Source organism: Empidonax traillii, unplaced genomic scaffold, assembly GCF_003031625.1.
Source record: "Empidonax traillii isolate 1590-97213 ecotype Southwest subspecies unplaced genomic scaffold, ASM303162v1 scaffold82:size1209730, whole genome shotgun sequence".
Classification (NCBI taxonomy): domain Eukaryota; kingdom Metazoa; phylum Chordata; class Aves; order Passeriformes; family Tyrannidae; genus Empidonax; species Empidonax traillii.
Genome location: NW_020955275.1, coordinates 649,728 through 674,166, shown reverse-complemented (window position 1 = coordinate 674,166; position 24,439 = coordinate 649,728). Strand labels below are relative to the sequence as shown.

At 35.1% G+C, this 24,439-nt stretch overlaps 1 protein-coding gene across 1 annotated transcript in view; it reads left to right on the top strand.

Moving 5' to 3' along the window:
- The window catches only part of LINGO2 (leucine rich repeat and Ig domain containing 2), a 477,776-nt gene that overhangs the window by 240,074 nt on the left and 213,263 nt on the right, over positions 1-24,439 (top strand). Inside the window, exon 3 of the mRNA XM_027881020.1 lies at positions 13,457-13,540. The gene's annotated coding sequence lies outside the window, so the exon portion shown is untranslated. The remainder of the gene's footprint in view (positions 1-13,456; positions 13,541-24,439) is intronic.

The following is a 24,439-nucleotide window of genomic DNA, read 5'->3' as shown; positions in this document are numbered from 1 at the left end:
GTCTTATTTTTCAAAAAGTCATCCTGTTGTTTGATTCAGACAACTTGTGATGAACTTCCCTGTGTTTTAAATGCTAGATGAAGTAAAGATGTAGGAAATTAGGTATACACATTTTCTTCTAAAATAATTTTGTGTCACTCTATTTAAAGCAGCATTTATTATTTGAAGAGAGAAATTCCTATTTTATTGGTTTCCTTGTATGTTTTTTCCCTCTATCTGTAAGAAAAAAGTGTTTATCTATAATAAAGAGCTTTCATTTTATTAAAATTAAATGCAAAGCTCCAAAACCCATTTATAGATACTATTACAGATGCTGACTGTTGTGCTTTATTAGAAGCTTTATATTTTAAGCAATGTAGATGATAATGTTATAAATTAGATCCAAATTTTAAAGTAAATGAAGAAGATTTAGGAAAATATTCGTTAATGCTTGCCTTCTGACCAAATCACCCCCCCCCCCGAAAAAAAACCCAAACCAAACCAACCAACCAACCAACCAAACAAACAAAAAAACCCCAAACAAACAAAACCAACACCCAAAAAAACCCAACAAAAAACAAACTAATAAAAAATATGTAAAATTTCTTTATGAATTGTATTACTCGACTGAGACAATTTCTGTCATTTACTACCATTTTTGTGAAATTCATTATGTCTTTATTTTGACATTTTTATTTGACTATTCAGGATGCACAGCTTCAACTAACTGAATGTGGGATATAAGGATCTCTGTCTTCTTTAAATGAGACTTTATGATAAGGGCACATACTAGTGAATAAGAAATAATAAAATAAAACAGAAAAAGGATTTTTTTAAAGCAAAAGCAGTACTTGAAACTATGCTGTTTGGAAGAATGAATACCACTTCTTAATCAAATTTCTTTGTGCTTGAATCTTGGTGTATTTTTTGCTGTCTTCTTAAGTACTACAGAATTACGCTAGAAAAGTTGAATTATCTGTCCTTCTAAAGTTCTTTGAGAACATTCAGTGTGTTTCTCTTTTTTCAAGTTGTTAATAGTAAATTGAGAACTTATGCATCACGGTTCAGAATCACTACAGCAATTCTCCTGATATGTTTCAGAAGATATGCATGTTTTCAGATGACATATAGTGCAACAAAGACACAGTTCTTTGTTCTTTCTATTTTTAGACTAAACAGTTCAAGTAGCAATCAAAAGTAACAAACATGCTTAAACATTTAAGGTCACAATTAATTCCTTTTATAATTAGATAATATTGGTGAATTGTTTAGATTCCTCCCTTCAGTTTTGCTCATTTTTCACTGAAAAACTGATTGATAGTTTTGCTTATATCTGCTTTGAGGTCTAGGTGAAGTTTTTAGTTTATTTCTTTAAACAACTCACATAATATTAGATTATATTCCTTTGACATAAAGGAAAATTGAAGTGTTCTAATCATATTAAAGCTTTTGCGGCATTACCACCTGTTTATTTTAGCCATTTCCTTAAATGTTGGCTTTTAAAGAAATCTAGCGTTGAACAGAAGGAATTAAAATGATCAAAAATGTATCAGTTGAGGATGATAAAATATTGGATAGAAGGACATAAAAACCTGTTTAAATAAGTGTCACAGCTATTTATGAGATATTAAAACTTTTTATACCTATATTCATTATACATTATCTCCCTATCTCTTGCTCTTAAAAATAATTCCCCGTACATCAAAGGCCTATTAGGAGTTCTTGTGATGACCAGTAAAATAATTATTTTGCATTCTACCTTATCTACACTTCAGGCTGAAATTATGCATTTGTGCATTAATCAACACGAAAACTCAAGAGTAGAAAATTTAAAGAGAATTGAAAAAGTAGTACAAGACATTTAACTTACACTTAGTATAAAAATTCTTTCCATTTTTGTTTTCAAAGGCAGGTATTAAAAGTCTGCTCCAGGATTTGCATATATTTAATACTCACAGTTCAGTCTGTGGTAAGGAGCTATCTGCGTAATGGAAGTGAAATGTTGGGACAACATTAGAGATCCTGTTTCACCACTTAGTGTGAAGCTATTATAAAAGACTGGGTTGGAGCCAAGTGAATACCCCAGAGCTGTAGACAGGAACTCATCTGCCATGAAGGTTTTTGCATTATAACTGAAATATTTTCCAATTTCTTTGAAATTTGTTAATAAACATCAAGCCTAGGAAGCATTATTTAGCTTAAAATGCTAGGACAGATTTTATTAGCACAACTGATAAGGATTTAAAAAAAAGAAAAAAGTTTTTATTGTGATCATCACTGTTATTTAAGTATTTTTAAAGGCTTCCTGATAGCTTTTGTTCCTGCATCTTTTACCTCCTATTTACCTCTTGGTTTCTGCCAGCTCAGGGTTACTTTTTGCAGTACCCAAGAGGTGCGTGACCAGGACCTGTTATTCTGCACTGCCTCCATCCTTATGCAGGGGGCGCTGCAAAAGAGGTCCCTTCCAGTCAAGATAGCATGATGTTCTGCATGGCGAGCACTCGTGGGGGACTCACTCACCTCTCTTGCACACTCTGTTATTAAAATTGGTGTAATTTTGTTCATTTCTTATTTTGCTGTTGCTTCCATTAAATTGTTCTTACCATAACCCGTGATCTTTACCTTTTGAGACTTCAATTCTCCTCTCCATCCCTCTTCAGAGGGGAAGTGAGTGGGTGAGTGGCAGGTGGTTTGGAGTGTTTCAGTGGGAACACTAAATTGTGGAATATCATTCCCAAACCATAACACTTTAGTAGCTGTAAATTCTTTTCCTATGCATAAGAAGGAACATATTAGATTTAAAGTGGATGGTCATTATTTTCTGGTTTTCTTTCGTTACTTTTATCCCATGATACCCTGCAGAGTAGCTATACTACTAAATATTATCTGGCAATACAGAAGGGGTTTCCAGGGAAATTATTTATGTCCTTTGGTTCTAGCACCATCAGAGAGGTAACAGGTACTGCTGAAATATTCTCTCTCATTCTTTCTTGCTTCTCTCTTTTATAAGAGTCTTACCCTGTCATGGGAAAGATACTGTCCACAGCATTTCTTTCAGATCCATAATTTAGGAATGTACAAGCAGCAATATTGCAAAGGAAGTGGATTTTGTGTATCTTTAAAGATTTTTGATGGAAACTATATCAGATTCTTTTGTCTGTCTGGCAGTTTGCAAGATAGCATCTTTCTTCCATTTCAGCTTCAGATTACAGTAGTCATTGGATGCAAGTCCAAAATCTTCTTTCAGCCTTAACTCTCAGTCTTGACTTATGTATTTTCTTTCAACCTAAGCATACAAATTCTCTAGCAATTTATATGAAACAGAAAAAATATGTTTTAGAGCATCCATTTCTCTGTGTTGAAGCGCTGACAGTCAAGAAATCTCCAGGGAGATATAAACTAAAATTCCACATTGCTGTAGAAAAGGCTGAAAATCTGAGATACTGTATTTAAAAAATAGCTCTGTTCTTTGTAAACCTGTGAGCCCCAGGACTCTACTAATGGCAAGTTCTATGAGGCATTCCACGGAGACATATAAAATATTTCAGTTTATTATAATTACAAGGGTTTTGTTAGATTAGCACTGAAGTGCTTATTTTTTTACCTCTCAAAATATTTTTAATCTCTAAGCTTTAAATTAAAATATTTGTGGAAACAGCTCCATGAATGACTTATCCTCATCATTCATTACTACCAAATTTTGGTGTGACTGGATTCAGTGAGACCATATTCAGGAAGTACTTTATGTTTTGGTGTCTAGTGTGCCAAAGTGGAAGAGCAAAATTCACCTTCTCTGTAATTTTAAATCAGGGAAAATTGTAAAAGTGAATACATTTACTTTGAGTAGGCAGAAGTATTAAGCAATAAGTCTGAAAAGCTGGTGTTTTCTTCAAGATTTGAATCTACTTTAGGAAGTAGATGACAGAAACTTCCACTGTAAATTCTGATCAGCAGAATTTTGACAGTCCTAGAACAATATACACCCAAAGTTGTTAAGATCCCCCAGTTGCAGTGTTCAGTATTGCCTTGTGCACATGCTTGGAGGAGTTTATCAGTTATAGGTGGCCTCTAGTGACTTCTGTCTCTGCTGCACTTGGTACAAACTCTGTACTCTGTAAGGATGATCTGCCTTTCCGTGAAATAGCAGCTTTCCTTTGCTGATTTAACTCTGATCATAAAAAAGGTAAAGCACAAGTAAAAGACAATATAATTTTAATTTGTGATACTAATTTCCTTCATGAGCTTAAAAAAAATCGCTATTCTATAGTACTACATGGGTTAGCAAATATATTAGTATTACAATTTGACTTTTGAGCAGTAGTGAAACCTGTCATAAAGAGGAGGTCAAATCTTATCCTTATGCTTGATTACCAGAGTGTGTACCCGCAGTGACTGTTTTCCTTGGAGAATGATAAAAACAGTAGAACTGCCAAGTAGGTTAAAAGATTGAAACCAGTCTGTTAAAGATATTAGTGTAAAGGCTTACGGGATCAGACTGTTTCCTGTTACCCAGACTTCTAAATATACAGGAAAACTGCAGAGAGAACACTGTGAAAGTCCAAACCATTTCTTTCTTCTCTTAAATTTAGGATAAGCTTTACTGTTTCATTTAAGCTATTATTATTAGCTAAAACTGTTACATAGATGACTTAACCAGTTTCCATCTTGCTATTGCTGCATATCTTGAATATGATAAAATGGCTCCATTGTGTGTTTTTAGAAGAACGGGATGAAATTATCTATTTTTCCAGTGTACCTTTTTCTTAAATTTTCTTTCATGTGGTGGCTTTCCCTGTTCTGTTTGTAGTAAAGCATATGTGTTTCTAAGCACTGTATCTGTCTGAGGTAGTAAGTAGTTGAAACATGGTGGTAAGACTGTCACACAAAATCACTTTTAAACAACTTTAAATAATTGTTAAAACACCCTAAAAGAGATATTGAAAAACTTACGTATTTTAATCTTATTTTTTAGGAGTAGTTGCACAAACTGTAAAGGTTAGTCTTATTTATTAAAGTCTTTAATGTGATGTTTAAATTATTGACATATTTTATGTAATTTTATATATTATGTTTATGATCCTTTGGATTGATAGTTTGCGTCATTTCGATGACTAACCAAATTAGTAGGCCAATGGGATTTTTAATGGACTAATAAAGTAGGTGTTACCTTTTTTTATTAGGGAAAAATAACCACATACCATTTTAATATAAATTCATATAAATTACATCTTAATATGCAAATATGTTTTGTCATTACTGATGCAGGTCTGTGAAGTCAAACAGAGCAGAAAATACTAAGATTTTGTCTTTAAGTGTTCAAGGCCATAAAATAAATGAGGCATGGGTATTGATTGTCTTCACCCTACATTATCTGCACAGGAACCATTAAGAAGATTTTTCTATCTTCCTTTTATGCCTTGTTTTCTCATGCTATCTGATGAAGAGCTTCTTTTAAACTAGAATGCATTACTGTCTTGAAAGTACATTACTATGGTACTAAAACGTTATCGTTATGTATTATAGACTTTTTACTGCTGTTTTTTAGTGGTGTGCTACATTGTATAGAATAAAATTTTGTAATGTGGGAGTTACTTGTTTAATTAATTTTTACATTTAAATTGTGTATTGTCCACTTTAAAAACTACTCAGAATCCTGACCTCAAAAAGCAGATTGCTCTGGATTTCAGCTTGTCACACAGTTAGACTATTATCAGTAATTTAGAGCTGTGGAAGAGTCCACATTATTTTTCCCTTTGAAAGTGTTACTAAAGTTTCAATACACACCTTTTTGGACTACAAATTGAAATGTTCCTCCTACTCTGGAGAAACTATATTTTGATGTTACTTTGTTGAAATTCAAGTAGCCTGGTAGATGAAAACTGATTTAGTGGCAAAAGTCTTGTGGCAAGGAGAAGAAACAAAATAAAAGAATTTTAATGAAAAGCAAATAAACAAACAAAAACCAACAACAAACCCCCCTGAAAATTAGCTTTGTCTAGTTAGAACCTATTTGCATGCACTAAAATATTTAATCAAACTTACATGTTTTAATGTTCTGACTGCAGGAGGTGATAGAACTTAATCTTTGCAAACTACTTTGAGGTAGTCTATGAACTCTTGCTGTGGGCTCTGTAATGTACTGTGCTCTCTAAGTACTTATCTAAAATGCCCTTCAGTGCTGGATTCTAAAATCTGCTACTGGTTGCCTCTAGGTTATCACTAGAATTTTCAGAATGTAGTCTGAACGACTCAAGATTTTGAAGCAACATAAGGCCTTCATCAAGAAGAAAATTCTATAAACTGATCAAAAGAAGAAAGATGAGAGGCATTTGAATTTGTAAATTAAATCCCTTTCCTCTGTTGCTTTTTTTTTTCTTTCCTTTTTCAAAGCACAGATATTTTGTTTTCATGTAATGTATCTTTAGGTATTCTATGTAAGTTAAAAAAATAAAATCTGCACAGTTTGATTACAGAGAAAAATCTCTAGGCACCCCAGGAAAGCTTGAATTCTGAACCTGAGCTGTTGGATTTTCTGACGCTTACCTCTTGTGGACATTATAAAATCCCTGTCTATGCACCTTCCTGAGTGCAATGAGTGACATGTTCATATTTCTCAGCCTTACTTGGAATAATGCAATTTCACTTGGATAAAGGTAGTTTTTGAGCATGCAAATTATAGGCTGCTTAAGGCAGAGCACTAAACAGGATCTCAGAATTTGTTTTCAAAGCTCAAAAAAAAAAAAAAAAAAAAAAAAGGGACATATGAGTTGCTAATTCAATTATACCAACAAAATTTTGCCTTGCATAAGCTTTCTAAGTTAAACCAATGCAAGGCTAGCATGCATTTGTTTTGTTAGATTTTCTTTTTAATAATTATATGTTTTACTTGCAAGGTCATTGCTGAATTTTGCTAGGTCTATCTAATACGTGTGCATGTACATGACAGCTAAATTTTTGGAGAATAAACTCAAATTTTTTATTGCCATAAACACACCTTAAAAATTGGGTTTGTAAAAACCCATTTATTTTTATGCATCTTCAGGCATAATATAATAATAAACTTCAATTTTATTCTCACAAATTCTGCTGTTGCTGAATCTATATTTAATTTCTCAGGTAGATTTTTATTACTAAAAAACATTAAATGGGTAGATGCAGGTGTCCAAAATCTCGAGGTAGACTTTGTTAAAGCCAAATTATTCCTATGTCCAAGTTGTTAAATTTATTCAAGACAGAAGTCCTCTACATCCCAGATATAATTTTTATTTAACTGCCCAAGGAGTTTGTTTTTGCTAGGTGTATCAACATTTCCTGTCTGGCTTGCAGTGGATCTAGAAAACAGTTAGTCATTAATCTTGATGTCTAAATGTCAAGAGTCATCTCTGTTGTTGACCAAAATGATTTACTTATCACAGACCATATGTGTAGATCATGTTTTCTAAACCTTTCAGGATTCTTGGTTCTCTCCTGGATCCTCCATTTCTTTTATAAATTGAGAGTTTATAATATCTTAATTAATATCAACAATCAATGTATAAAATATTTGAAAAATATTACACATATAAATAATAATAATTGCATATAAATAATTATATTTCTATTATAATATAATATTTCTAATATAATGTAAGTATAGTAAAATTTAATATACAGAAATATTTGTAGCTCTTTTTATTAAAGAAATTTAGGCAGAGGGAGAACAGAACAGAATGGAACTGAGCTAGACATGAAAATTTGCAAAACATAAGAAAGTTTCCTGGTCTAGTGGAAGGTGCCCCTTCCCATGGCAGGGGGATTGGAACTAGCTGATCTTTAGGGTCCCTTCCATCCTAAACCATTTGATGGTGTTACAATTCTATACTGCTAAATCTGATTAGTTTTTAAATTTTGAGTGGAAATGTTCCTAAAGCCATGCATTACCAACGTACTGTACACTTGGTACTAATGGTTTGTTCTACCCATTACTAAACACTATCATTACAGACAAAACTAACATCTTAGAGTAGCTGTGCCTACAGTGTCACTGTGATGCAACTATTTTTAGGGTTGGTGGCTGGGCACTCCGTTGTGGAGGGTGAATTAATCAGAAGCACTAGCCCAAGTGAACCTGTAAGATCCCCTAAGCTGCTTCCTTTACTCGAACAATTGGTAGCAGGTTTTATTTATTTTTTTAGTAATTGTGTTGGTGTGCCATCAGCAAGTTGCCAATAGGCTAGAAACAAGCACAACACACCCTGCAGAGACATGAGGAGTTTAAATTCCCAGAAGGATCAACTTTTCATTGAGGGAATTCAAAGATTGATGTGCATTTGATGGTGAAGTTCTCCCTTTTGATGCTTGGGTTTAAGTTACCTTGTCATTAATGGGAAATATTATTCTCAAAAATTAAGGTGACTTTTTACTAACCAATTATGCTTTTACTTATGTTTTGATAGTGGAGACCAAAAAATTTTACCTTCCCCACTCAGAATTCACCAGCAGTTTAAGTCATAATTGTCTTCAGGATAAAATTCTGGATTTCCTTCCATTTATGCTGCATTGATAAGTTGAGAGAAAGCCAACACTGGAAGAAAGGTAAAGGTATCCAATGAAAAGAAGAAAAATCATTATGTTCAGCTAGTATCACTGATAGTATCAGCTAGTATCCTGAAGACAAAATCTGTCAAGTTAAGAAGATAAGGATGATTCAAAAGGATAAAGAAACATAAAATCCTAAGCACTTAAAGTAGATGAAGGTTGAATTTTGAACTTGACTTAAATGCAAATATATAGTTGGACATTGAGATAGACTTGAGCACCATTTAGAGTACTGGAGTGGAGCAGGATAAAATAATCCATGCTTTAAAGACACTTTTTAGTCATTGTAGTACCTGATGTAACAGATCAATGTAGTATTCTTAATGCTGTAGTTACTATAATTAAAATAATTGGGAATCAAAGATGACAGCTCTGTCTGAAATAGCTATAACTTTTCTAGTTGAATGTAACTTATTGTATTTCTCTGTACATGAAATGTAGGAACAACTGCTATCATCACTGCGGGAATGATAGTATAAACTTAGTAGTCTGCTCAGAGAATCATTGTTGCACAGCTTAAACTGGTTGAAGGCTAAGACATCCCTGAGGAAGGGTTTTTTCAAAAATGCTCTGGTATCTTTTAGAGTTGTCATTGTGGGAAATACCAAAAAAAGAAACATGAAAAATCCAAACTCTAAATGTGGGGGAAGCTTATTTTGTGCAGTGAACTATTTGGCAGTATGAGCTCTGAATGATGAGAAATTTCTGCATCTTCCCCATCTACCATTTCCCCAGGGACAGAACAGTCACTACTCATGACTGCGTCCAGTGAGACCCCACACTTCACTATGTCAGAGAATTTTACAGTTTTGCACTTTCCCTATATTTCCAAATAAAGATGATATCTCTTGGGATAAAAATAATGCACTTGTTTAGTAAATGGGGACTGTAGCTAGGAGACAATGACGAGCAGGAATAAAAGGGTCTGAAATTTTAAAAGGGCTGAAATAAGACCTGATTTAATATTCTGTGTAATCATGCAAAGATAGAACACAAGTGAAATATCAGTATATTTTTTTCCTCTACCACTGAACAAACAAGAAAGGGCAGATTTAACATGGTTACTTGTAATTTCGGCATTACTAAGAACGATGTTTGATGTAGATTTTTTCTTCCTACATTCTCCTCAACACAGTGCCACCAGCAGTAAAAACTTATAGTTGAGGTTTAATTCCAGTTTTACAAGTATAAGCTCCATAATGTAACAAATTTTCTTAGATTTTTTACTTGCATTGCACTGATTCATTGCTGTATGACTGGTTACCACAGCCTGCTTAGTACAGGTTCTTTATTTCTTTATTTATATTGAAACTCATTTAGTTTTATGCCAAAGCTCTTTTCAAAATTCCTGCAGTACACAAAAAAGCACTTTATCAACTGATAGTATCTTGACTTGCAAATAGGTACACCATCTTTTTGGTATGATAATGTAATCTATTAGAGCAATAAAAGTTTCAATGCAAAACAATCCCAAGAAAAACATTTTTTATTAAATGTATCCATGTATTTAAAGATACACTGACATATGTCCCTTTCAAACATTGCCAGTAAAGGCCTAATTTTTTCAGAGATAATTTATTGCTCTTCCTTTCTACTCTTCAGAAACAGAAATCCCAAGAACTGGTACATTCATCCCGTGGACAAATTTCTTGAAATTTTCTTGTTTCTAACAAGATTATTGTCATGTCAAATGGCAACTGCCTTTTTAGAATATAAAATCAAAGGTAAGAAGGCCCTATATTTCTGAATTGAGGAACATTTTGTTGACAATAATAGAAAAACTAATTTACTACTTATAGTAAATCTTGTTTCACTGTTTTCTAACATTACGTTGAATCTTTCACTTGTGGTCAAACAAACCATGCAAACCATGTGATGCTTCTAGTAAAAAATGTTACTACATGAGATCAATTTAATAAAATACTCAGTTTTCAAGTCCACTGCCCACAGGATTTTTATTGCATCTTGTTCAAGTCATAAATTGAGGCTGCATTTCAGTTGTGGGTAGAGTCAGCATCTCATCCTTGCAGCTGAAATGTGTATCTGTGCACAGCATCCTTTTAGAAAATGTGCCATTTAATTTTAATGTAATGAATGGGGTCTTTTCTGTGATGTGGAAGAGCGCTCCATTTAATGCATGCATTTTGACATATGAATTTTGATACTTATTTTGGTAGTGATGAGGACGTCAGACCACAGATACATGCCAGTCTGTTAACTGGTAATAGCTTAATATTAGATTTACTGCTGAGAGCTGCTGTTTCTGCAGGTGTCATCTCAATTTTTTCTGTGTCACACAATTAAAATCAAGCCTCAATGTTCTTTGATTACACTGAAAAAGTGGCTTTGTTTATAAATAGTCCTTTTGAAATCAATAGGTGCTGTTTAGTGAGTAAGATAACAGATTACTACTCAACACTCCTAGTTGTGATAAGGTAAAAAATAAAATGACAGCATAGCAAATAAAAAACTCAAAAATTAGAATTATGGCTCCTAATTCAAATGTTTGTCTTGTCCTCAGTAATTTTTTTCACATTGCTTTAAGGTAAGATATTTCTGATTTCTCAGCTGGGAAGACACTTAAATGGCTTAGCAAAAAAAGTGATTTTTTTCACCCTGAGAATTTATTTGTTCAAACCAGATGTTAAGCTCTACAGTAGTCTGTTTCCAGTATTGCTAAGGGAAAGTGAGGATTCTTGTATAAAGTGAGCAAGCTCTTGGTAAATGCACCTTGATTCCAAGGCTGGCAGTTTAAAGACCTGAGCTGAATGTCACCTGTACATTTAATAAACTTTTAAAAGTCATAATCAGTTATCTTATTTCTCAACCGGTCATGTCTTTACGTCTTTATGGAAAAATCTCAAGTATGGTTTGGTATCAAGGATTTCTGCTGCTGGTTTTTTGTTTGGTTTTGTGTGTGTTTTTTTTTTTTTTTTTAATTTTTATTTTATTTCCATAAAGAGAAGTGTAGTGCCAGTATATACTCTCATTCACCTAAGATGTTAAAATTCTGCTTTATGTCATGAATGAATTCTGAACTATACTATAACACATATTTCTGAAACGACTGATACAGACCTTTTTAAGGGCTTGAAGTCTATACTAATGCTACTTCTTGACTCTGCTACCTTTCTGGGCTCTGAGGGGTTTGTGCTTTTTTTGTTTTGATTTTATTGCTTTCTGATTATTTTGATCTCTTCTTTTAATCTGCTCCATTCCAGTCACATATTAGGAAGAGATTTGGGTCTTTTTCTCTTTGCAAGAGTTAAACTAAGTATATTCAGCAACAAATGAGTATTAATTGTCCTCAGACATATGTAAACTTTAAAATAGATATCTAAAATGATAAAAGCGTGGATCTGGAACAGTGCTTCCATTAGTGCTATTTGTCTGGAGACATTGCTATTTATGTAGACCATATAACATGGTTACCCAGATGTGAGGACTGGAGGAAATTTCCTCTGGTACTGTATCTGTTAGGCCACTAGGACAGTATCATGGAAGTTATCTTGTATCTTTGGATAGGTGGTTCTAGTGAAAGAGCTGGGGGAGGTTTCTACACTGAAACTTCTCTCTAGAGGAAACAACCTTTGAGAAAATGCCTCAAATGCCAATGTTTGTGAAAGAGAACGTAGAGAACTAAATAAAACTAAATAACATAGAATATGTAAGACTTACAGAGTTGCAAAGTTACTGAAATAAGTTATGTTGCTGAACCACATGCCACAGTAGTAAACCAGCAGTGTAATAATAAGTCAAACTCGGCAGGAAAATATCAGATCTATTTTCAAATAGTCATAAACTATACCAAAAAAGAAGATGCCCTTCCACAGTGTAGGTTTGAAGCCACACTGACTACTGCATCCAGCTCTGAGGACCCCATTGTAAGGACTTGGACCTGCTGAAGTGAGTGCAGAGGAGGGTCGAGAAAATGATCCAAGGGCTGGAGGACCTCTCCTAGGAAGACAAACTGAGAGAGCTGTTCAGCCTGGAGAAGATGAGGAGGCCTTAGAGCATCTTTGAATACCTAAAAGAGGCCGCTTATGCTGAAGAGGGACTTTTTACATGGCCATATAGTGATAGAACAAGTGGTAATCGCTTGAAACTAAAGGAGGGTCACCCTAAATTAAATGTAGGAAAGAACTGTTATACTATGAGGGTTCTAAAACACTGGAACAAGTTTTGCAGAGAGGTGGTAGATGCCCCATCCTGGAAGGAGGAGGACGTTTAATGGTGAGGTTTGGCAGGTCTCTGATCAGCCTGATCTAGTTGAAGATGTCCCTCCACACTGAAGAGGGATTGGACTAGATGACATTCAAAGGTCCCTTCCAGCTTCTCTCTTCCTCCTGCCCCAAACTATTCCATGATTCTGTGATATAACATTAGTGTTATAATTGTCAAGTAAAATGTATTTGAAGAAACATCTCTCTTTCTATGAAAGCAGTCATGATTTCTATACTAGACTTTAACAAAAGGATAGAACTCTCATGTTTGCTATGAATAGTGGCAATCAATGATTCTGCTTTTTATTTTTTCCCCCATTGTTTCTCCTACAGTTTGACTGCCTCATTTCTATGGGTTCACTGTACATTGTATTATTAGTAGTAAATGCTTTTAGTAAGAATATGCCATTATGGAAATCCTGGAAATCTTTAGGACAGGATGTGATAGGAGAGGACAGAAGGAGTTTCTGTTTTCTTTTTAGTGAAAAGTACATACTGAAAGAATGGCATATAGGTCATAAAAATTGAACTACCATTTCTTGTGTTTCCATGTGATAACCTTGCTTCAAGGGTATATCTTCTTCTTTTTTGAACTATTCTGTACATTGTTAATAGTTTTGTTTTATTTTATATTGTTTTATTTGTTGACTGTTATGGTTTTTTTATTTTCTTATCAGATTGATATGAAGATAAATGGTCTGGATTAGGGAAGTGGTGGAGGACTTTAACAACAAGTGTGAAAAATGAGCAGTACCAACCTCGTAAGTTTTGGGTTTTTTTCCATTGGTGATGGTTTTCCCATTGGTGTTCACATTATGTTTGTAGTAAGATCTCAGTTGCTGTTGGTTTTGTTCTTGATGTAATATTTCTGTGTTAATATCTTAAACTTTGTCTTCTTTATCTACAAGACAAAAGTGCTCAATATCTCGGTAACATTTTGAGATGCAGTTTTGTCATGGATTCCATGATTTAGTCTCCAGCCAAAGTAGTTAGCACATAAAATTATTTTATAACCCTTTAAAAGTGTATGCAATGATCACATATTTTGCGCTGTCTTGTCAAGACTAGGTTTTGGAATTTAAAAAAATTTATCAATTGAGGGGTCTGTTTTTAAAATGTTATTTTTACACTTTATTAATTATATCAATGGCTGTGGAATGACACTCTAAACCACAGCCATTCCTCCACCATCCCTCAGGTGGAACACAAAAGTCAAAGATTATGGTTTGAGATAATAACAATTGCTGGAAGCAGTGGTGAGATATGAAAAACAGTAACAGCAACAATATTAGTAACAAAAGTGTACAAAAGAGGGTGATTTACATGCAAAATGCTCACCAAGCCTGGGAATGAAAAACAATGGTGGATGGACCTCTGCCCACCACTCTTTTCCCTGACCACAAGCCATGCCCACCTTCTTCTCAGAAGCCCTTACTGCCACCCTGCAGCATTGAGATGGTACAGAATAACCCCAGGGTCCTGACCATGCCTCCTCTGTCCTTCTGGTGCCTGCAAAAATTAACCTTGTCCTGGCTGGAACTAAGACACTTCCTCAAAAAATGAAGGTCATTGGCTTTCTTGTGATCACTGGGAGGTGGCAGAGATGTAAAAAATATTAATAGAGAAACACAATAAACATAGCTTTGTCCCTTAAGAAGTATATTTCCTTTCCTATTATATCAACTTGGACTGTTTGAGCTCTCCAAACTGAATTCTAAGTCCATTAATATTATAACGCTGCTGACTCAAAATCACCTCCTGTCCTATAAGCATAATCACTATCGCTTTCGTTTCTGACTCACTGTGTGATTCACTTTTTCTTTTGCTGAGTCCCCAAAATCTCACTTGGACTACATAGTGGCATGTGCTATTTGTCTCCTTGTATATTCATGACAAAGTTACTGATTCTGCAAATTGCACATAAATGCACGTAATGGAGGATGGTCTACTATGGGCTCCTGCAAGAGCAACTTTTCTTTGGGTGCATTTGTCTTGCTTTGTTTCTGCAGATCTGAGAGTGTTTTCTGATTGAAGTTTAGACTTACCCTAGAACTTGGGGTTTAACATCACCACCTCTTAGTCATGTTTCAGGTACAACAGGAATAGAGTGTTTTTCCTTTAATGTGTTTGAATACCAGCTGTTCAGTCCTTCTTGAAATTTTCTACCCTCCAGAAAGTGAAAATACATCTAGAGGATACTTGTAGAGGAGGAAAAACTTGTAATTCTTTTATGCACAACAGACAATTTTGTGTAAACTTGCCTGCATGCCCCACTTCAAGGTATATCTAGAATGTACCTTTTAGAATTTTTGGAAAAAAAATTTGAATATTTAAAATTTTTTTAGTCTTCTGAAAACTTTATGTCTTCTACAGTTAGATGAAATTACTGCATTGGTGAATAATAATAATAGTAAAGCAATCTTCCTATAGCTGGCTTTCTGCCATCAGAAATAAGATTTTTGGTAGTTCATTTGTTGGTTGTCTGTTTTTTATCCATGAGGGTAATTAGATACTGAGGCAGACTTTCTCAGAGAACTTATGAAATATCTGTCCTTGGAGGTGTTAAAGAATAAATTGGACATGATCCTGAGCTACTTGATTTAAGCAGACTTTAGAAGTCTATATTTTGAGAGGAAGGTTGGAGTAGATGACCTCCAAAGGGTATTTTCAAAATCATTCTGTAGATTTGTGATTCTATGTTTAACATTATCCTTAAGAAGACAGAGCAAAGTCTTATCAACTGTTTGTCTTGATTTCACTAACCATTTCAAGAAATTTTGATGAAACTCACATGAAATGTCAGTAGATTTAGTTTGGGGAATTTATCAAGGGACTTAAACTCTGAAGAAAAGTAGTTCAGCTTTGAGAAGACCACATGCACTTTATGTATCAAGATTTTGGACAACTGTAAACAAACTTTGTATATAGATATTTGAAAATCTGTTTGTGCACTGGCTGAAATCCTTTGGGAAGTCTGAAGCTGAGCTAAAAACTGAACTGCAAACATCTGAGATTCCCTCTTATTTCTTTTTACTCTGGTTCTTACTGTCATCTTTTCCAAAGACAACTTATAGTAACTGATATGTAACTGTAAAAGTTAGTAGTATGGTTAGTTTAGTTTACTGCTGTACTTGCTGGTTGTTTTACATAGAGGAAACCAAGAAAGACTTTATGGGTGTAATTTCTTCATTTTCCAGGAGCAGAATAGTAGAGTACTGTCTTAATGTTATAGGTACAAGGCAATAATCCATCCTTGGCGTAGTTTACTGGAAGTCAAAGGAATTGTATCAGAGATAAATTTGGCCAATTTATATTTAAAGGAAACAGAGAAATTTGATTGAAAAACTATCCCACACTGCAAAAGTGATTCATTACTTAAAAAACACTGGTCTTAAAAGCAGTGCTACCAATAAGTCATGGAATAGGTTGAAGGTATTACTATTGACTTTTTAAGCCCTTGTTTTTAGCTGCTTCAAAATGCCATAAAATTTCTGTCATTGTTTTCTCTTACTGCCGCTATTATTAACTGTTAACTCTTTTCCTGACCTTGATCTTCTTTCAGCATTTCTAAAACACCTTCATTTAATAAGGATTCATTTGCAGCTGTAACAGTTATTTATAGTCATTAGCTTTTTTGCTATCAATGGGTTTTTAGGTATGCTAATTGGAATGGGAAAGAAAAGATGATTTGGGGAAACTGCATCAGTATACTGCATACTATAATTAAATATAGTTTATTATTTATTTTTGTAGTATAAAAGATTACTATCAGTTTTGTGAACAATATTTTAAATATACTCTAACATTAAACATTTCTGGGAGAAATTAGAGGTTTTCATCCTAATATATCTATGGTCTTTTGACATACAAAAATTTGTACAACATTACTTTAACAACTAGTATCATCAAGATGAAATCTTGTCTGTTAATTCCTCATTCTACTCTGAGAAAATAGAAATAGTAAAGTTACGTGCCTTTCCACAGATATAGGCACAGTTTTATAAATAGCTTTTACACAGGAAAGGAACCTATCTGAGAAAGTGCTGTCCTGAGTTGTTTTTTATGTATACCTTGCCTCCCTTGTGTTGTTCTGACAGGAATAAGGTTCCATTTAGTGTGAAGTTTTTCCCCAAACCAAATGTTACTGTGATTCTTTTGGGTATTCTAGAATTGTACCCTGTCAGTAGCTGAAATGTAGAAGAGTAAATGTTACTGGAGCTGTTATATCATATCCCTTAGCTGAAAAGAGTTGAGTGAGTCTACTTGACTATGTATTAACTATATGAATATATGTCTTCAAAATCAGTTTCATGGGATTAGAATCATATACCTCCCTTCATGTTGAAGATCTCCTTTTATTCCTGTATTGGTAAACTGAGTGGTGTTTGATCTAACTCTGGAATAAAGATGCATGTCCTGTCCATGTCACTGTGTTATTTCAATATAGCAGTTTTTGGACACTTCTTTTAGGTGTTATGCTTCTTCATATTAACTTTCAAAAGATACTTCTAGGTGTGCGCAGTTTCTCAGTTAGTATGTGTTATCAGATTCAATTTGATCAGATAAGCTAAACAACTTCAGGACAGCAGTTCTCTGTTCCCTTATTTTAATGAAAATTTCTAGGACTTTTCTTGTATTTTCAGATGCTTTAGGAGTAGAGCTGAGGAATCTCCTGATTTTTCAGATTCTTTGTTACTTCAGGTTTGTTTCTTCAAATCAGTTTTCTCTAGTTATCTGTGAGACATCTCTGGCAGTGAAAGTGTTATAAAATCAGTGGGGGACAGATTGCTCTTTGATCTGCTAATTTAGTAGAGGGATGAAAAGATGTTTTTTGGATGCTTCAAAAACAGTAGGTGTGGGTGGGTGGAAGGGTAATGAAAGACAGGGAGAGCACAGGAGCTCAGAAAGTAGGGCAGCGGTTGTAGCAAGAGGAAGTGAAACAATACAGCTGGAAAGAATGAAAATGACTATCATAATATTACAAAGGTGGTAAGAAAGGAAGAGAGAAAACTGAGACGTTAGTGTGTAGTGTATCTTTGGTATTACTTTGTGATTACTTTGTGATTACTTCTCCAAATTCACAAACATTTAACTGTGTATTAGTCCTATCATAAACATCTTAAACCAAAACATCTTAGAAACAAGCAAATGAAAAATTCTGCTAAAGTTACGTAGCAGCATTTATCCATTCCCCTCTCTTTAAAAAATGTATCCAGATCCATGACCCAACTTGTGCTGAAGCTGTAACTCACCAAAAAAGCTATATCAGTGTTCCCTTCCCTGATGTCATAAGAAATGTATGATCCTCTTCCCTTCAGAATATTTTTTTTTAGTTTTGGGTTATGATAAAGATTTCTTTGTCAGTAAGTATTACTCATATTAATTCTTGGTCTCTTTGTTCAGCTGATGACCCTTTCTGGAGGGAGATTTTGTGATGTTCATGAGATAGGACAATAAACTAATTCTGGACTTTTAGTCAGACCACAGGACACTGGAGGAGGTCCAGTGTCCTCCAGTGGAGGAGGACTGGAGGACAGGATGCAGGTCTCTGAGAGAGCTGTTCTCAGCAAATGTCAAATTTGTGAAGTCCGTTACAGAATCATGATTTGTTTAAAACCATTGTCCTGTCACCAGAGATCATCCTAAAATGTTTGTCCCAGTCTTTCTTACTAGTCCTCTTTAAATATTAAAAGACCACTATTAAATCTTCTTGGAGTCTCTTCTTGTCCAGGCTAAACAACTTCAAATGTCTCTGCCTTTCTTCACTGGGGAGGTGTTCCATCTCTATGCCATTTTTAAGCATTCCAGTTAACTGTATTAAGACTTCAAACTGTATGTTTTTCCCTTTTTTGTTGTTTCACTTTTTCTTATCCTCTAATCTTCCCTCCCTACATCTGTGGTCTTGGTCAAGGTCATCTAGCATTATTCCTGCTATTTCTTTTCATGCTTAAGGGACCTTCCAAGACATTACAAGTAAAGTTCATTTTTCTATTCACATAACTTTTTTTTTCCTTAATCTAGTGCAGTCTCTTGCTGGAATCTCTTTCCTTTCTAATGGACCATATCATAATCAAAATTACAAATCTGCCTCACCTAAAAGTAAAATAATTAATTTAGTTAATGCAGGACTAGATTGATAATGTGTAATAATTATGGCTAATGTGTCACAAGAGGCAATAAATATGGATAGGAAGACATACAACAGCCATTTTCAGTAATGTGAAACCCACAGAATATATTCCCCCTATCACTTCTAGTTTTTTCATTATGTAAATTTATCCATTTACAGCTATGCAGCTGTTGTCAGATTAAAAATTTATCTGCAGCCTACCAAGATACAGCAGAATTTTCCAGCAGTAAACTTCACAGAGAGGAAACAAATAAAATTAATAAAATCAGAATATTCATTGGAAATAACACATCAATTTTTATGAAACTACAGATGTCTAAAGCATATACAGACATACCTACATTCATGAATGCATGCATTTTTGCTTTTGTAAAGAACCAGCTGCTCTCCAGGGCGGGGATGTGCCTTTAGGAAGCTGATCAGAGTCCATTTCTTCTCTGCCCATTGATTGTGGGAAAAGTATCAAATAAAACAAAAGAAGTCTCTCCTCATTATGCATTATTATGAATTTCAAATCCAAAGTTAGAATTGTATCTGAAGTATATGGGTGAAATCCTTTGAGACTTTTTCACCAGCATGTAATTTCATTAGAATTCATTAAATCACTGTATAGAAAAAGAGAAGAAAAAAAAAAAAAAAAAAGCAACCCCAGGGAGAGTTGTTCATTTTAGCTTTCTTTTTTCTTCCTTTGAATTACACACTTGCAAGATTTTTTAAAATATTTCTGTCTTGTTTTTCATCATGGTTTGCATTTCCATTTCCAATGTACTGACAGTAAGGCAGCATGATTGGGTCTAAAATTTCAATCAATATATTCTCTAGTTCTGAAGAAGTACAAGTATAGCTTTCTATCTTATCTCTACACTGTACTGAATGAGGTTTATTTCTGTTAAAAATTGTGGCTGCTGAACACTGAAGGATTGTCACATATTAAATATTTACTCCACTATCAAAATTAAATCCTTCTCTGTATCTTGGCATGCCAAAGCATTAACACTGGACTGCAAAAAGTTCAATAGCTTCTCAGAGTTTTGAGGTGTTTTGTTCGGTTTTTGTTTGTTTGTTTGGTTGGTTGGTTGGTTGATTGGTTGTTTTGTTTTGTTTTGTTTTGTTTTGTTGTTTTGTTTTTCTTATTGCACTGCTGTTATGTTCAGACAATGTTGAAATTTGAGGAAACTCTATGTAATCTTAATATTAATATTCTCTGCATTCTATTTTTTCTTTTATATTGAATTTTAATTTTTCTGGAACCTAGAGAAGCTGACTGAGTCACAATGCTAATAGTGATTAAGACTTGGACTGTGTGACGTGTAAATAATGCAACTCTTACATAATACTTCATCTTCTAGAAAGAGAAAAGTTTAGAAATAAGTAGTCAGTGTGTCTTTTGAGAAAGCCCTTTTCGGCTTCAGATTTAAGGAAGTTTTTCCTGTGCTACAGTAGAGAAAAAAATGGCTTATATTTTTTGAATGATGTGTTTATAGAAATTCAGGATGTTGACAAGCAAGGGACTTGATTTCACAAAACGGACTTTGTAGTGACTCCTCTGCATTTCTGTTAAACTTTCATTATTATCTTAAGAATACTGAAAATTATCTGACATATTTAATAGGGTTACCAAGGAAAAAGAGGGGGTCTGATTGTTTGTTTCTTTTTTTTAGGGAGACGTTTGAGTTTGACAAATACTTAGCTCTTGTACACCTCAGCATGGTCCTTCCTTAAATTGAAGTCAGGTTGTTTTATTGTAGAGCATAAGAGCTCCAGAGAGAGTTGCTTCATTTCTGGACTTGAGCAATGAAATTGTGCAAATTTCTGCAATGGGACATCTTGGAGACAGACAGGAATTTTGTTTTATTATTCTGCAAGTATTGGCCTATCAATGCCCAGTATGTTTTTTTAGTATAAGCTGGAGAAGATGAAAAAAAGGGGGGTGGGGGTTTAGAGAAAGAAAAAAACCCAATGATGAATCTTTAAGGAACATATATTTGGAAACTACTTGATTCTGTTATTCCTTCTGGAAGAACAGAGGTTCTGTTGTGCATCTGGCATGAACTATCATGATGGTTTGATTGATTAGTATTCTAGAAGTGATTAAAAATTGCTAGAGATTGTCAAAAGATAACAGAATGACACAGGAATTTTAAATCAGGTAGAAGAGATTACAGGTTTTGTCTTCCTCCTCCCCAAAGAAAAATGTGATATTTTTACAAAAATATTTTAATACATTTTTTTATTCAGAAAGCCATTTCTGCAGCCATTTCCTGATTAACATTATCTATAACATCAATTTAGGTGAGAAGACAGCAGTTAGACACACTTGTAATTTATTTCTGTATGGGTAATGTCTATAAATTATTGAGTCTCTGACCTCTTCTGAAACTGCAGGAATTATTTTTTTAAATTTCACTTTCCAAGCTATTCAAAATCTATAGTGAGGGCCAGGCAGAATGTCTGCCACGTCTGTAGAAATGTACTACAAGATTTGGCAAAAATATTTTGACAAAACCCTTTACTGTCTCTAAGTGCTGATTTTACATTTTCAGAGTGTGCCTCACAGAATTTTGCCACCATAGTAAACAGAGAAATATTTTTTCACTTCCATGTATGATGTGAAGTGATAGACTACAGAGTATGATAGTTGTCCTTAATCACAAGTATAGCTCTCCTTTGGCGTTCTTGCCAGCTTATTTTTTAGGCTTTATGAAGGGTCAACAAATCACAATTAACTTCTCAAATAGGGCCACTCAGGAGGATCCCAGGGACTAAAATTAGACCATATGTTAAAAAATCTTGCCTCAAAACCTGACTTTCCTTTGCTGCTAGTAATGTTAATAATAAACCCTAGGGCCTTAAGCTCTCTTCTCATTTACAGTTTCTCTTCTTCTCCTCTCTGAATAGTGTGTTCCAGATGAATCCTCTCGCTTTATCAAGCATATACCCACTACATTCCTTTATTATAACAAACTGCAGTGCAACTTCACTAATTGCTAGAGGCAGCTAGGCTGTTTAAAATGCTATGTGTGGAAGCAAAGCCTCCTGACAATGCTCCACTTATTCTCTCATCACATTTTTATGGATGCAGTTCTTTTAGAATTAGGGCCATGTTTTTTGGTGAAGTTCTTTCTTAATGTTTGTTTTTTGTGTTTTTTCTTCTTTTTTGTTCTTGTGGTAGTTTCTGATGTTTGAGTAATACTGTTATCATGTGCTGCCCTAATGACATTTCTGTAGTAAACTAGCATTTGAGTTAGGTCAGAAGTAAGAAGTCTATTTGCAAGCATTTTTTTGTTGGTTGGTTGGTTTTCTTTTTGGAGATTTTTTCTGATTAGGAATCTTTACTTGTATGCCTATGTCATTAACCCTTCAGAGTTATTGTTTTAAATTAAAAAAAAAAAAAAAAAAAAAAAAAAAAAAAAAAAAAAAAAAAAAAAAAAAAAAAAAAAAAAAAAAAAAAAAAGACCCCCTTTTCAAATGTGAAGGATGTGTAGTTAGGCTGTGATCTCACGAGTAGCCTCTGTGCCCCTGAACTAATTAGTTCTTTCAAGTTCCGCCTGGGGAAGGTGTGGTTCTATTTTCTGTATTTTAAACAGAGCAGAAATTATAGCTTGGAATTGCAGTTAACCTATGAAAATGGGAATGGCCTGAAAGGCATTCATCTTATCAATAGTAGAAATAGTTAGGCTAAAGTTAGCTTCAGTTATCTGTAGTATTGAGTTATAAAAATAAAAATAATCTGAAATAAATTCAAACACCAGAATCCCCTTTTATTAAAAATGCAAATATCTGCCTTCAAATGTACTTCATACAGAATCTTGCCATTTTATAACTATGATTTATATGACTATAAATGTAGTAAAAATAAGGAGAGACACTAGTACTGAAAGCAAAATCTTCTGCATTACCTCTGAAGATATAATTCCATTAGTATATGTGCACTCATTTATTGTGTATGGATTTGAGCTGTCATGAAATCATTCACAGCTAATCTGAGCTGGAAAAGCTGAGAGGTGCCACTCTTGAGCAATAACAGCATAAATTGCAGTACAGAGACTTCTTAATTGACAGGTTCCTCTTTCTAAATGCAAAAAACCCATAGGATGAAGATACAATTAGGGCATATGAAAAGCATAGAATGCATTGAAAACTTTTGAAAATTTTTCTAAGAATGTACATTTTCTACTTACCTTTTTGTTTTTAAAAAATTTAAAAAATTTAAAAAAGGAACAAACATAGTCATGGGATCATGGAGTCCATCTTAGAGTGATGAGGAAGCTGGCCGAAGAGCTTGCCAAACCACTCTCCATCCTTTACCAACAGTCCAGGCTCTCTGGGGAGGTTCTAGATGATTGGAAGTTGGTAAATATCACACTGATCCACAAAAAGAGCTGCAAGGAGGACCCAGGAAACTACCCAGGAAACCCAGGGCTGTCAACCTGACCTCAGTGCCTGGTAAGGTTATGGAGCAGATCGTCCTGAGTGCAATCCCACAGCACCTACAGGATGGACAAGGGATCAGACCCAGCCAACACAGGTTTAGGAGGGGCAGGTCGTGTCTGACCAACTGATCTCCTTTTATGATCAGGTGACCCACCTGGTGGATGAGGGGAAGGCTGTGGATGTTTCTGTCTGGACTTCAGCAAAGCCTTGGACACTGTCTCCCATAATATACTCCTGGAAAAGCTGCAGCCCATGGCTTGGACAGGGGCACTCTGTGCTGAGTTAAGAACTGGTTGGAGGGCTGAGCCCAGAGAGTGCTGGTGAATGGGGTTGATCCAACTGGGATCCAGTCACCAGTGGTGTCCCCCAGGGATCAGTGCTGGGCCCAGTCCTGTTTAACATCTTTATCAATGATTTAGATGAGGGGATTGAGTCCATCATTAGAAAATTTGCAGATGACACCAAGTTGGGAGGGAGTGTTGACCTGCTGGAAGGCAGGAGGGCTCTGCAGAGTGACCTGGATAGGCTGGAGAGTTGAGCTGATTCCAGTGGGATGAAGTTCAACAAGGCCAAGTGCCGGGTCCTGCACTTTGGCCACAACAACCCCCTGCAGCGCTACAGGCTGGGCACAGAGTGGCTGGAGAGCAGCCAGGTGGAAAGGGATCTGGGAGTTTGGATTGACAGGAGGCTGAACATGAGCCAGCAGTGTGCCCAGGTGGCCAAGAAGGCCAAGGGCATCCTGGCCTGCATCAAGAACAGTGTGGCCAGCAGGAGCAGGGCAGTGATCCTTCCCCTGTACTCAGCGCTGGTGAGGCCACACCTTGAGTATTGTGTTCAGCTCTGGGCCCCCCAGTTCAGGAAGGATATTGAGGTGCTGGAGCGGGTCCAGAGAAGAGCAACGAGGCTGGTGAAGGGACTTGAGCACAAGTCTTGTGACGAGAGGCTGAGGGAGCTGGGGTTGTTTAGCTTGGAGAAGAGGAGGCTCAGGGGTGACCTCATCACTCTCTACAACTCCCTGAGAGGAGGTTTTAGCCAGGTGGGGGTCGGTCTCTTCTCCCAGGCAATCAGCAGTAGGACAAGAGGGCATGGGCTTAAG